Source organism: Phyllobates terribilis, unplaced genomic scaffold (assembly GCF_046119375.1).
Source record: "Phyllobates terribilis strain yellow unplaced genomic scaffold, ASM4611937v1 Scaffold_1__5_contigs__length_1240528914, whole genome shotgun sequence".
Taxonomy (NCBI): Eukaryota; Metazoa; Chordata; class Amphibia; order Anura; family Dendrobatidae; genus Phyllobates; species Phyllobates terribilis.
In genome coordinates this window covers 1,068,030,049-1,068,039,750 of record NW_027362761.1, presented here as the reverse complement: position 1 = coordinate 1,068,039,750, position 9,702 = coordinate 1,068,030,049, and positions in this window count along the sequence as shown.

Sequence of the window (9,702 nt, the reverse complement as noted above, 5' to 3'; positions counted from 1 at the left end):
TAAACAATAACATAACATATATACAAGTATATTTTGTCCTTAAGGTCGCGGCGCTTCCGTGACCGGGTGTCCATATCACCCAACTAGGTGAAGTTCTCCACAGTGTGGGGACCTGTCCCTATAAACCCCAAGTTCCTGGCCTTAGTCGTGGCGACAAGGCCGAGCTAACTACTTTAGACCACAAGGAGGCCACGCCGGACAGGTTTTTCTTCTGTGGCCATCTTCGCAAGAGGGCACCAAGTGCAACTATCTACAAGACAGTTCCGGCCATTCAGTGTCCATGACCTGTCAGTCCATTGAACTAGAAAAACTGGAGAAAACACTATTAGTTATCAGGTAACAAACATAAAACATTAAATATTTACAGGTAAATGTAGACTTTGCACTTAGATCTTCCAGCGAGCTGGTACTTGACCCCTAGAGCTCCGGGTTGACCTACGTAACCCACTGTCTGGTGGTGGTCTAACCTGGCTTTCCCCACTATCATTTAGGGTACAGCTACTAGCTGGGTTCACAGGCAGGCATGGCAGTCTCACTGTCAGCAGAGGGTTGACTCTCCTGGGCTGCTGGCATGGGTTCTTCTGCCTCCGGGGCTGCTTGTTCCTCTTGTTTTTCCTGCTCTCCTGTAGGCTCCTGCTGGGTAGGTTGAAGGAAGTGTAGGACGGGTACCACTATGGCATCGTTTATCCGAGTCCAGGACCGGGGGAACTCTCCGAGAACGGTGCTGACCATTTCTTCCTTGTCCTCTGCAGGTTCAAGGTCATCGTCATCTTCTCTTGGACTCTGCAGTTGCTCGGGGCACCGTTTTAGGTGGTCTCTGGAGACAGTGCTAGTGGTTTCTCCTCCATCCTTGGTAATTACACACACCTTCGGGTTGTCGTGGTTGGACGGCAGTACTGTGTACGGGTCGCTCTCCCACTGGTCATCTAGCTTGTGAAGCCTTCTCTTCCGCTTCAGGACCTGCTCACCAGGTTCCAGGGGACCAGCAGGGGCGTGTTGGTTGAAGAGCCTCTCTTGTTTTTCTCTCGCTTGAGCCAGACTCCTCTCCACACTCTCCTGTACCTTCTTGTACTGTAGCCGCCGTTCCGTATCCCAGTCCGCATCTGGGGAGGTGTCCTCGGGTGTCAGGACTCCCATCTCCAGGTCCATAGGCAGCTTACCTGGTCTTGCTCGCATCAGGTAAGCCGGGGTGCAGTTGGTAGCATTCACTGGGATATGGTTGTACAAGTCTATCAGGTCTGGCAGCTTCTCCGGCCACAGGCTGCGTTCTTCCAGGGGCAACGTCTTGAGGAGATCAATGACGATATTATTCATTTTCTCACACAGCCCATTGGTTTGCAGGTGGTATGGCATTGTCCGAATCTTCCTACAGCCATAGAGGTTGCAGAACTCCTGGAAGACTTCCGCCTCAAACGCTGGACCTTGATCTGTCAAGACCTGTTCCGGATACCCGTGTGGACGGCAAAAGTGTTGTTGGAAGGCTCTGGCCGCCGTTTGGGCTGTCAAGTCTTTAACCGGGACCACCACCAAGAACCGGGAGTAATGGTCCACAATCGTGAGGGCATAGATGTAGCCAGACCGGCTTGGAGCCAACTTCACATGGTCCAGAGCTACCAGCTCAAGAGGCTCCCTGGTGACGATGGGCCTCAAGGGTGTTTTCTGGCTGGTACGGTCGTTCCTTCTGAGGTGACATGGGCCGCAGTCCCTGCACCACTTCTCTATGGCCCCTCTCATACCGATCCAGTAGAACCGCTCTCTCAGTAGGAACTCCAGTTTCTTCCACAGGAAGTGTCCCGCTCTGTCATGGTAGGCCTCCAGGACCATTGCTGCATTCCGTCTCGGGACCACTACCTGCCAGGTCAGCTCGTGCGTCCGGTGGTTGACAAGCCTTCTGCACAGCTTACCCTCGTAGAGGAATAGCCTGCTTTACTCCTTCCATAACTGCTTGGCTTCCTCTGGAGTGTCCGGGCCAGAGCTAGCGTCTGCCTGGGTTAACAGGTCTTTCACCAGGCGAACTGCAGGGTCCCTATCTTGCATTTCAGCCCAGCCGTGGTGGAGTAAGGGGTTGAACATGACGGTGGTTAGGTCTTTGTCTCTTACCCGGTGAGAATACTGAGTGGCCCCATACTGGTGGAACGCAGGGAGCTCTACTTCCTCCAGCTCTTCCGAGTCTTCTTCTCCTTCGGGTAGGTGGGGCATTCTTGATAGAGCGTCTGCGTTGGCGTTGGTTCTGCCTGGCCGGTATTTCATTGTGAAGTCATAATTTGATAGCCGGGCCATCCACCGCTGTTCTAGGGCACCAAGCCTTGCATTGTCCAGGTGTGTCAATGGGTTGTTGTCCGTGTACACTGTGAACTTTGCAGAGGCCAGGCAATGTTTAAACTGTTCTGTGACGGCCCACACCACTGCCAAGAATTCTAGCTTGAAGGAGCTGTAATACTCCGGGTTCCTTTCAGTGGGCCTCAGCTTCCGGCTGGCGTACGCGATCACCCTTTCTCTGCCCTGTTGGTTTTGGGACAGTACGGCTCCTAGCCCCACATTACTGGCGTCTGTGTGGAGGGTAAAAGGCTGGCCATAATCGGGGTAGGCCAGGATCTCATCCCCCGTGAGGGCCATCTTCAACTGGCGGAAGGACTCCTCTTCAGGCTTGTCCCACTTGAAGGGTGGCTTGTGACTTCTGGATTTAGACTGACCTATCAGGAGGTCCTGCATTGGAGCTGCCATCTTAGTGAACCTGGGGATGCACCTTCGGTAGTAGCCTACCACCCCGAGGAATTGCCTCACTTCTTTGATGTTTGAGGGCCTTGGCCAGCTCTTGATTACAGTGACCTTGTCGGGGTCGGGGGCTACTCCTTTGCACTCACCACATGCCCCAGGTACTGTACCTTCGGCTTTAACAGATGGCACTTGAAGGGTTTCAGTTTCATGCCATAGCCTGCCAGGGCTTCGAATACCTCGGCCAGGTGCTTTAGATGGTCCTCGTAAGTCTTTGAATAGACAATCACGTCGTCCAGGTAAAGTAGGACCGTCTCGAAGTTTCGGTGCCCTAGACAGCATTCCATCAGCCTCTGGAAGGTCCCGGGTGCATTGCAGAGCCCGAATGGCATACAGTTGAATTCACTCAATCCCATCGGGGTGGTGAAGGCGGTCTTCTCCTTGTCAGCCTCTGCCATAGGGACCTGCCAGTACCCGCTAGTAAGATCCAAAGTAGAGAAGAAGTTAGCTGATTTTAGTGCGGCTAAAGACTCCTCTATCCTAGGTAACGGGTACGCGTCTTTATGGGTGATACGATTGATTTGTCTATAGTCCATGCACATTCTCATGGTAACGTCTTTCTTTTTTACCAGAACCAAGGGGGCTGCCCAGGGGCTACAGCTGTCTCTAATGACCCCGGCTTCTTTCATTTCTCTCAGCATGCCCTTTGTGTTCTGATAGTGTGCAGGGGGTACAGGTCTGTATCTCTCTTTTATTGGTGGGCGGTTCCCCGTGGGGATGTGGTGTTCTACCCCTTTCACCCTGCCGAAGTCTAGCGGGTGCTTACTAAAGATTCTCTCGTACTCCTGAACCACCCGGTAGACTCCTTGTTTTTGGTGCGAGGGAGTGGAGTCAGCACCCACGTGGAGTTTCTGGCACCAGTCCTCCTTGTGTTTCTGGGAGCCATTATCCTCCACCGGTGGAGATGGAGGCAAGGGTTCCACGACTCTGAGAGCATTGTGTTCGACAGCAAACAGTTTGGCTAATGTAGCGTACCGGGGCAAGTGTACTTCCCTTTCCCCAATGTTTAAGATCCTGACGGGCACCCTTCCATGGCGGACATCAACCACCTCCCGGGCTGTCAAAATGGTGGGCCTGCTGTCTGAGTACACGGGTTCTACCATGGCTTGTTAGTCTCTCCCTCTTAACCCGATTGCAGTCCAACACCAGATCATCATTTCACTTTTGGGAGGCATGGCAATGGGGAACGGGTCGCTCATTCTCACGCTACCGATCTCACCACCAGACAGTTCTACCTGTTGCCGTCTCATCAGGGCTCTTATCTCTTTCTGGAGGACTCTCTGTTGGCTGGAGCTCGCATTCATCGCCACCTGCTGCAAAATTACAATCACTTCTGAAAGACAATTTTCAATCACGTTAGTACCCAAGGTTATTTTAGGGTGACTTTCTCGACAGTCAATGTCCACAATGATCACTCCCTGTGCCGGCAGTTCAACTTTACCAATCTTAATGGTCATCTCTCTGAACCCCTCCTGCGGCACGGGCTGGCCATTGCTGGCGATGATGCTCAAGTCACTGTCTGGATAGCGGGTTATGTTAGTGTCACTCCAGTACTGCTTGAAAAGTACATAGGGGATGGTAGTCACTTGGGACCCGGTGTCCAGCAATGCACTCATGGGGATACCGTCCAGCACTACGGGTAAAACCGGGCGTCCCCCTACGTACTTATCACGCCAATTAAACGGGCCTGGTGACCTTATGCCTGGGGGTTGGCCCTCTGCCCTGGGTCGGACCCATTTAAAGTACAGTACCTGGCTACGTGTCCCGGCTGGCTGCAACGGCGGCAAATCGGCTGTCCATCCTCAGTGTAACGATCGGCGGGCCTCCCTCTGAACGACGGGATCCTCCTCCGTCGACGCCACGGGACATCCTCCGGACTGGAAGCCAGCTTGATTGGTCCTGACAGGTCAATCTGTAACGACTGTACTGTCCTGGTTAATGCAGCAACACTCTTTGTCAGTTCTTGGACCTGATGGTGCAGGTTTGCAGGCGAGGATGGGTTTAGGGCCTGCGCATCAGCCCCCACAAGGTCTGCAGGGTAGGGCGCTGCCTCCTGGTGGTACGTGATGGCAGGGCGCCGGGAAACTGCAGCGCCACCTGGTGCGGTTTCTCGGAGCACCCGGATGGCCCTATCTTTGAACTGTGCAAAAGTCAAATCGGGGTTCTGTAGGGCCATGAGGCGCAGCTGCGTTCTGTGGGCGCTGGACAGCAGACCTTCTATGAACTGATCAGTCAACAGTTTATCGGTATCCTGCACGCTGCCAGGGTCAGCTTGTTTGATTGCTCCCAGAGCTTCTTGCAGGTTCAAGGCATAGTCTCTGATACTATCTTGGGCTCGCTGCTTACAGTCATAGAACCGCATTTTGATCTCTGCTGAGGTATGGGTGTCAAAGGTACCCCGCAGCCGGGTCAGAATGTCTTTTACAGTCCATTTCTCCTCATCTGACCATGATTTCACTTCCTGTTGGGCTGCACCTGTTAGCTGCCCCGTCAGAATGCTTACTTTCTGTTCTTCTGTCAGGGGATAAACTTTAAATAAACTGTGCAGTCTTTCCTTAAAGTCAGTTAATGTATGGGATTCCCCTGAGTATTGGGGCAGCCAGGCCGCTCCGGGGATGTAGGGCATGGAGAACGGCATCACCGCTGCTGCAGCCACCCTAGTGGTCGAAGGTCCCTCCGCGTTCGACATCTTCCTCCCCCCTAGTTAACCGTGGCCTACCTTCCACCGATCCTCTTCTGTATGCTCTGGGCGAGGACCTTGCGTCGCTCGGTGATGTCGTCGACGTCCGCTGGATCTCCTTCCAGGACCTTGCGCAGCGTCTCAGCGTAGGGCGTGGCTTCAGGTCTCGCACGGTTTTGACGTCCACACCCCTCTTCTTCCCGCGCGGCGTCCCGAAGATGACGCCCGATGGCGTGAAACGGCTCCAAATGGCGGGAAATGGCCCCGAATGGCGGGAAACTTCACTCAGGTAAGTATAAAGTCTTTTTCAGGCACGCAATACCCGTTTGTGGCGGGTTGGTCACAATCCTGCCGACTACGCCAAAGCTGACTCGCCCCCTGGGCCGTGCGGCACCCGGAACCGGGCTTCTATGCGATACTGGGGGTAGTAGTGGCAACCCGATCCCGTGGCTCAGGGTGGTCAGACCAAATTGTGGTAGTCTATTTATCAGTGTTTTGAATGTCCGACTATGCCACCCGTGGATTGCGGTCAGGGATGACCGCCGCTGAAAGGCAGACCACTGAGGCTGATGTTGGTGTGCAGCACAGGGGTAGGACAACTCCCCACGGGAAGAGTGTAGCCTCAGGGCAGTGTAGGTGAATGCTGGGGGTGATAGTGCAGGCCGCAATAGTAAGAGTTCAGAGTCCGCTTCAAACAGTCCAGGGTCTCTATTGCAGATGTTATTACTGACCCAACAGGAGTACCGGTTAGGAGTGGGCCTGGGTATCTGAGAGCATTCGGGCGAGCCCCACTGGTCAGGGTGAGTGTGTAGGCCTACCGTTCTCTCTATGCTCTTTCTGACTATCCCCCTCTTCGTGGTGTAATAGCCCACGTCCCTGAGCTGGCCGTGTACTTTGCCTGTATGGCTTGCGACTCGGGCCTTAGGTACCTTTTGCTTTCTCCTGCTGTACTGGTCCCTCTGTGTGGTGGAGCCTCCAGGCTTCTTAGGCCAAGGGACCTGAAATCCCTCGCGGATTGGTTTTCTGCTGCTGGGCTTGCAACCCTGACAGCCTCAGACCCCAATGTCCGGTGGTGATTCTCTCAGCCAGGACCGGCTCTCGTCGCCGCTGTCCCTGGCTCGCAGTCTCTCCTCTGCCTCATGGACTCCTCAGCTGCTGCTGACCTGTCCCTTCCTCTAAGGAACCCTTCGGGTCACTTCAGAAGTGGGTTCTGGTCTCTCTAACCCTGCCCCAGTTCCAACTTTTATAGGGGCAGCCTGCTCCCTGTACTGGCCTGGGACAGGAGGTGCTGCATGCTAATGGTCCCTGACTAGGGAACCTCCCTCCTGCTCTCAGACACAGCCTTTAATATTTGTGGCATCCAGGCCTGGGGTGACGCAGAAGCATTCCGCAACTGATGGCGACGGCCATCCCTCGGTACTCGGTCCCCAGCCGCCACTATTTCTCCCGATGTGCCGTCCCCACATTACACAAGCACGTGTCCCAAAACATTAGCCGTGCTCTCAACAACGCAGTTACCGGTAAAGTCCACCTAACCACGAACACGTGGACAAGTGCTTGTGGGCAGGGATGGTACATCTCGCTGACGGCACACTGGGTTAACATAGTGGAAGCCGGGACCCAGTCGGACCTTGGGACGGAACATGTCCTCCCGACGCCAAGGATTGCGGGCCCTAGGTCAATCAGGGTTGCCCCCACGGTCTACAGCTCCTACACCTCATCCTCCTCAGCCTCCTCCTCCTCTTCAGCCTCCATCTCTGAAATGACCACATCAGTCACAAGCTGGAAGCACTGCAGCACGCCTCAGCCAAGCAACAACAGGCTGTGCTGAAGCTAATATGCTTAGGTGAAAAACCACACAATGCTGAAGAGTTGTGGACAGCTCTGAAAGAGCAGGCAGATCTGTGGCTCACACCGCTGAACCTACAGCCAGGCATGGTCGTGTGTGACAATGGCAGGAATCTGGTGGCGGCTCTGAGGAGAGGCGAGCTCACACACGTACCATGCCTGGCCCATGTGCTTAACCTCGTGGTTCAGCGGTTTCTCAAATCCTACCCGGAGCTGCCGGATCTGCTTGTTAAAGTGCGCCACCTGTGTGCCCATTTTAGAAAGTCAGCTACAGCTTCCACCACCCTTGCCATGTTTCAGCAGCGTTTGCAGCTTCCGGCTCACAGACTGGTGTGTGATGTCCCCACGTGTTGGAACTCTACACTGCAGATGTTGGGAAGGATTTGTGAGCAGAAGAGGGCAGTTGTTGAGTACCAGCATCAACAAGGCCGTCAGTATGCAGTTCAGACTCCACACATAGGACCTCAGGAGTGGACATGGATGTCAGACATATGTACCATCCTCCAAAACTTTGAGGACTCCACCAAGATGGTGAGCGGCAATGACCCCATAATTAGCGTCACCATCCCACTTCTCTGTCTTCTGAAACGCTCTCTGCTCAAAATCAAAGAGGATGCATTGCAGGCGGAGCACAATGAGATGGAGCAAGGAACCATACAGGGTGATTACACACAGCCAAGCCTCATCTCATCCCAATGTGGATTGGGTGACAATGAGGAAGAGGAGGAGGAAGAGGAGGAAGGACAGGAGCTAGTTTCATGCACTATAGACGGTACTACCTGCACAGCTGTCATACCGTCTGTTCAGCGTGGATGGCCAGAGGACAGAGAGGAAGAGGAGGAGGAGGAGAGCATGGTCAGTCATCCTCTTGGTGAGGACATGGAAGTCTTGCCTGTTAGTAGTCTTGCACACATGGCCGAGTTTATGTTACGCTGCCTTTCTCATGACCCTCGCGTTCTCAAAATTTGGGGTGACAGTCATTACTGGTTGGTGACACTTCTAGACCCATGCTACAAGGAGAACTTTATATCTCTTATTCCTGAGGCGAACAGGTCTACAAAAATGGGGCTGTACCAGAAGGCCCTTGTTGCGGAACTATTAAAAAAATTCCCATCTGAAAATGCTGGCGGCAGAGGTCACACTTCGTTGGACAACCAAGGAGTACAGGCGAGAGAGACACAACTTCAATCCAGCAGAGGCAGGGGAACACTGTCAAAGTTCTGGAAGAGTTTTCTCAGACCTTCCCATCGGACAGACCCTGAGGCGCGGGGTACTCTCAAAAGGACTGCAAAGTTTGGGAAGATGCTGAGGGAGTACCTTGCCGACCATACCGACGTCCTCCGTGATTCCGTTGTGCCTTATAATTATTGGGTATCCAAGCTGGATACGTGGAATGAACTGGCTCTCTATGCCTTGGAGGTCCTGGCTTGCTCTGCCACCAGGGTTTTATCAGAGAGGGTTTTTTAGTGCCGCTGGTGGAATTATAACTGATAAGCGCATCCGCCTGTCAACTGAAAATGCTGACAGGCTGACTCTTATAAAAATGAACAAGGGCTGGATTGGGCCAGATTTCTCAACACCACCGAATGATAGCAGCGTAACATAAACTCCAATCCAGTGTCTTTTCTTGGGAGGAGTATTCCCATGCACCTTTTCACACCAACACATGGGTATACGCTTCCTGATTTTGGCTATTTGCTCTTGTCCCCCTTCTTCTCCTCATCCTCGACCACCATATCACCAGGGTGACCGTGGTCTGTGATGCAACACCCACCTAATTTTTTTAAAGGGTGTTTATGATGCCCGTAAAAAATTTTTTTTATACAGTATGTTCATGTAAACCCCCCAGGGGTAAATGTTTGTCAGCCCATACACTTAGTGCATGGGCATTACAAGTATAGGAGGCCCGCTCCTTTCTAATGGGAACATTTTTATTATGAGGCCCTCCTCCACGTCTCTTCCAAGGGGCATTGAAGTGCCTCCAAATATTTGGCAGCCCTTGCATTCACTGCATAGGCCAACACTATGGGAGACTCTCTCCTTTCTAATGGGAATTTGTCATTACTGTGGCCCTGCTCTGTGTGTCTTTAAATTCTTAGTTGGGTTTTTACTAAAATTGGTCAGCCGTTGGACTCTCTGCATACCCTATAACAGTAAAGTAGACCCTCTCCTTTCTAATGGGAACATGTCGTACCTTGTTACTGTGGCCCTGCTCCATGTGTCTTTAAATTCTTAGTGGTGTTTTTACTAAAATTGGTCAGCCGTTGGACTCTCTGCATACCCTATAACAGTAAAGTAGACCCTCTCCTTTCTAATGGGAACATGTCGTACCTTGTTACTGTGGCCCTGCTCTATGTGTCTTTAAATTATTAGTGGGGTTTTTCCTAAAATTGTCAGCC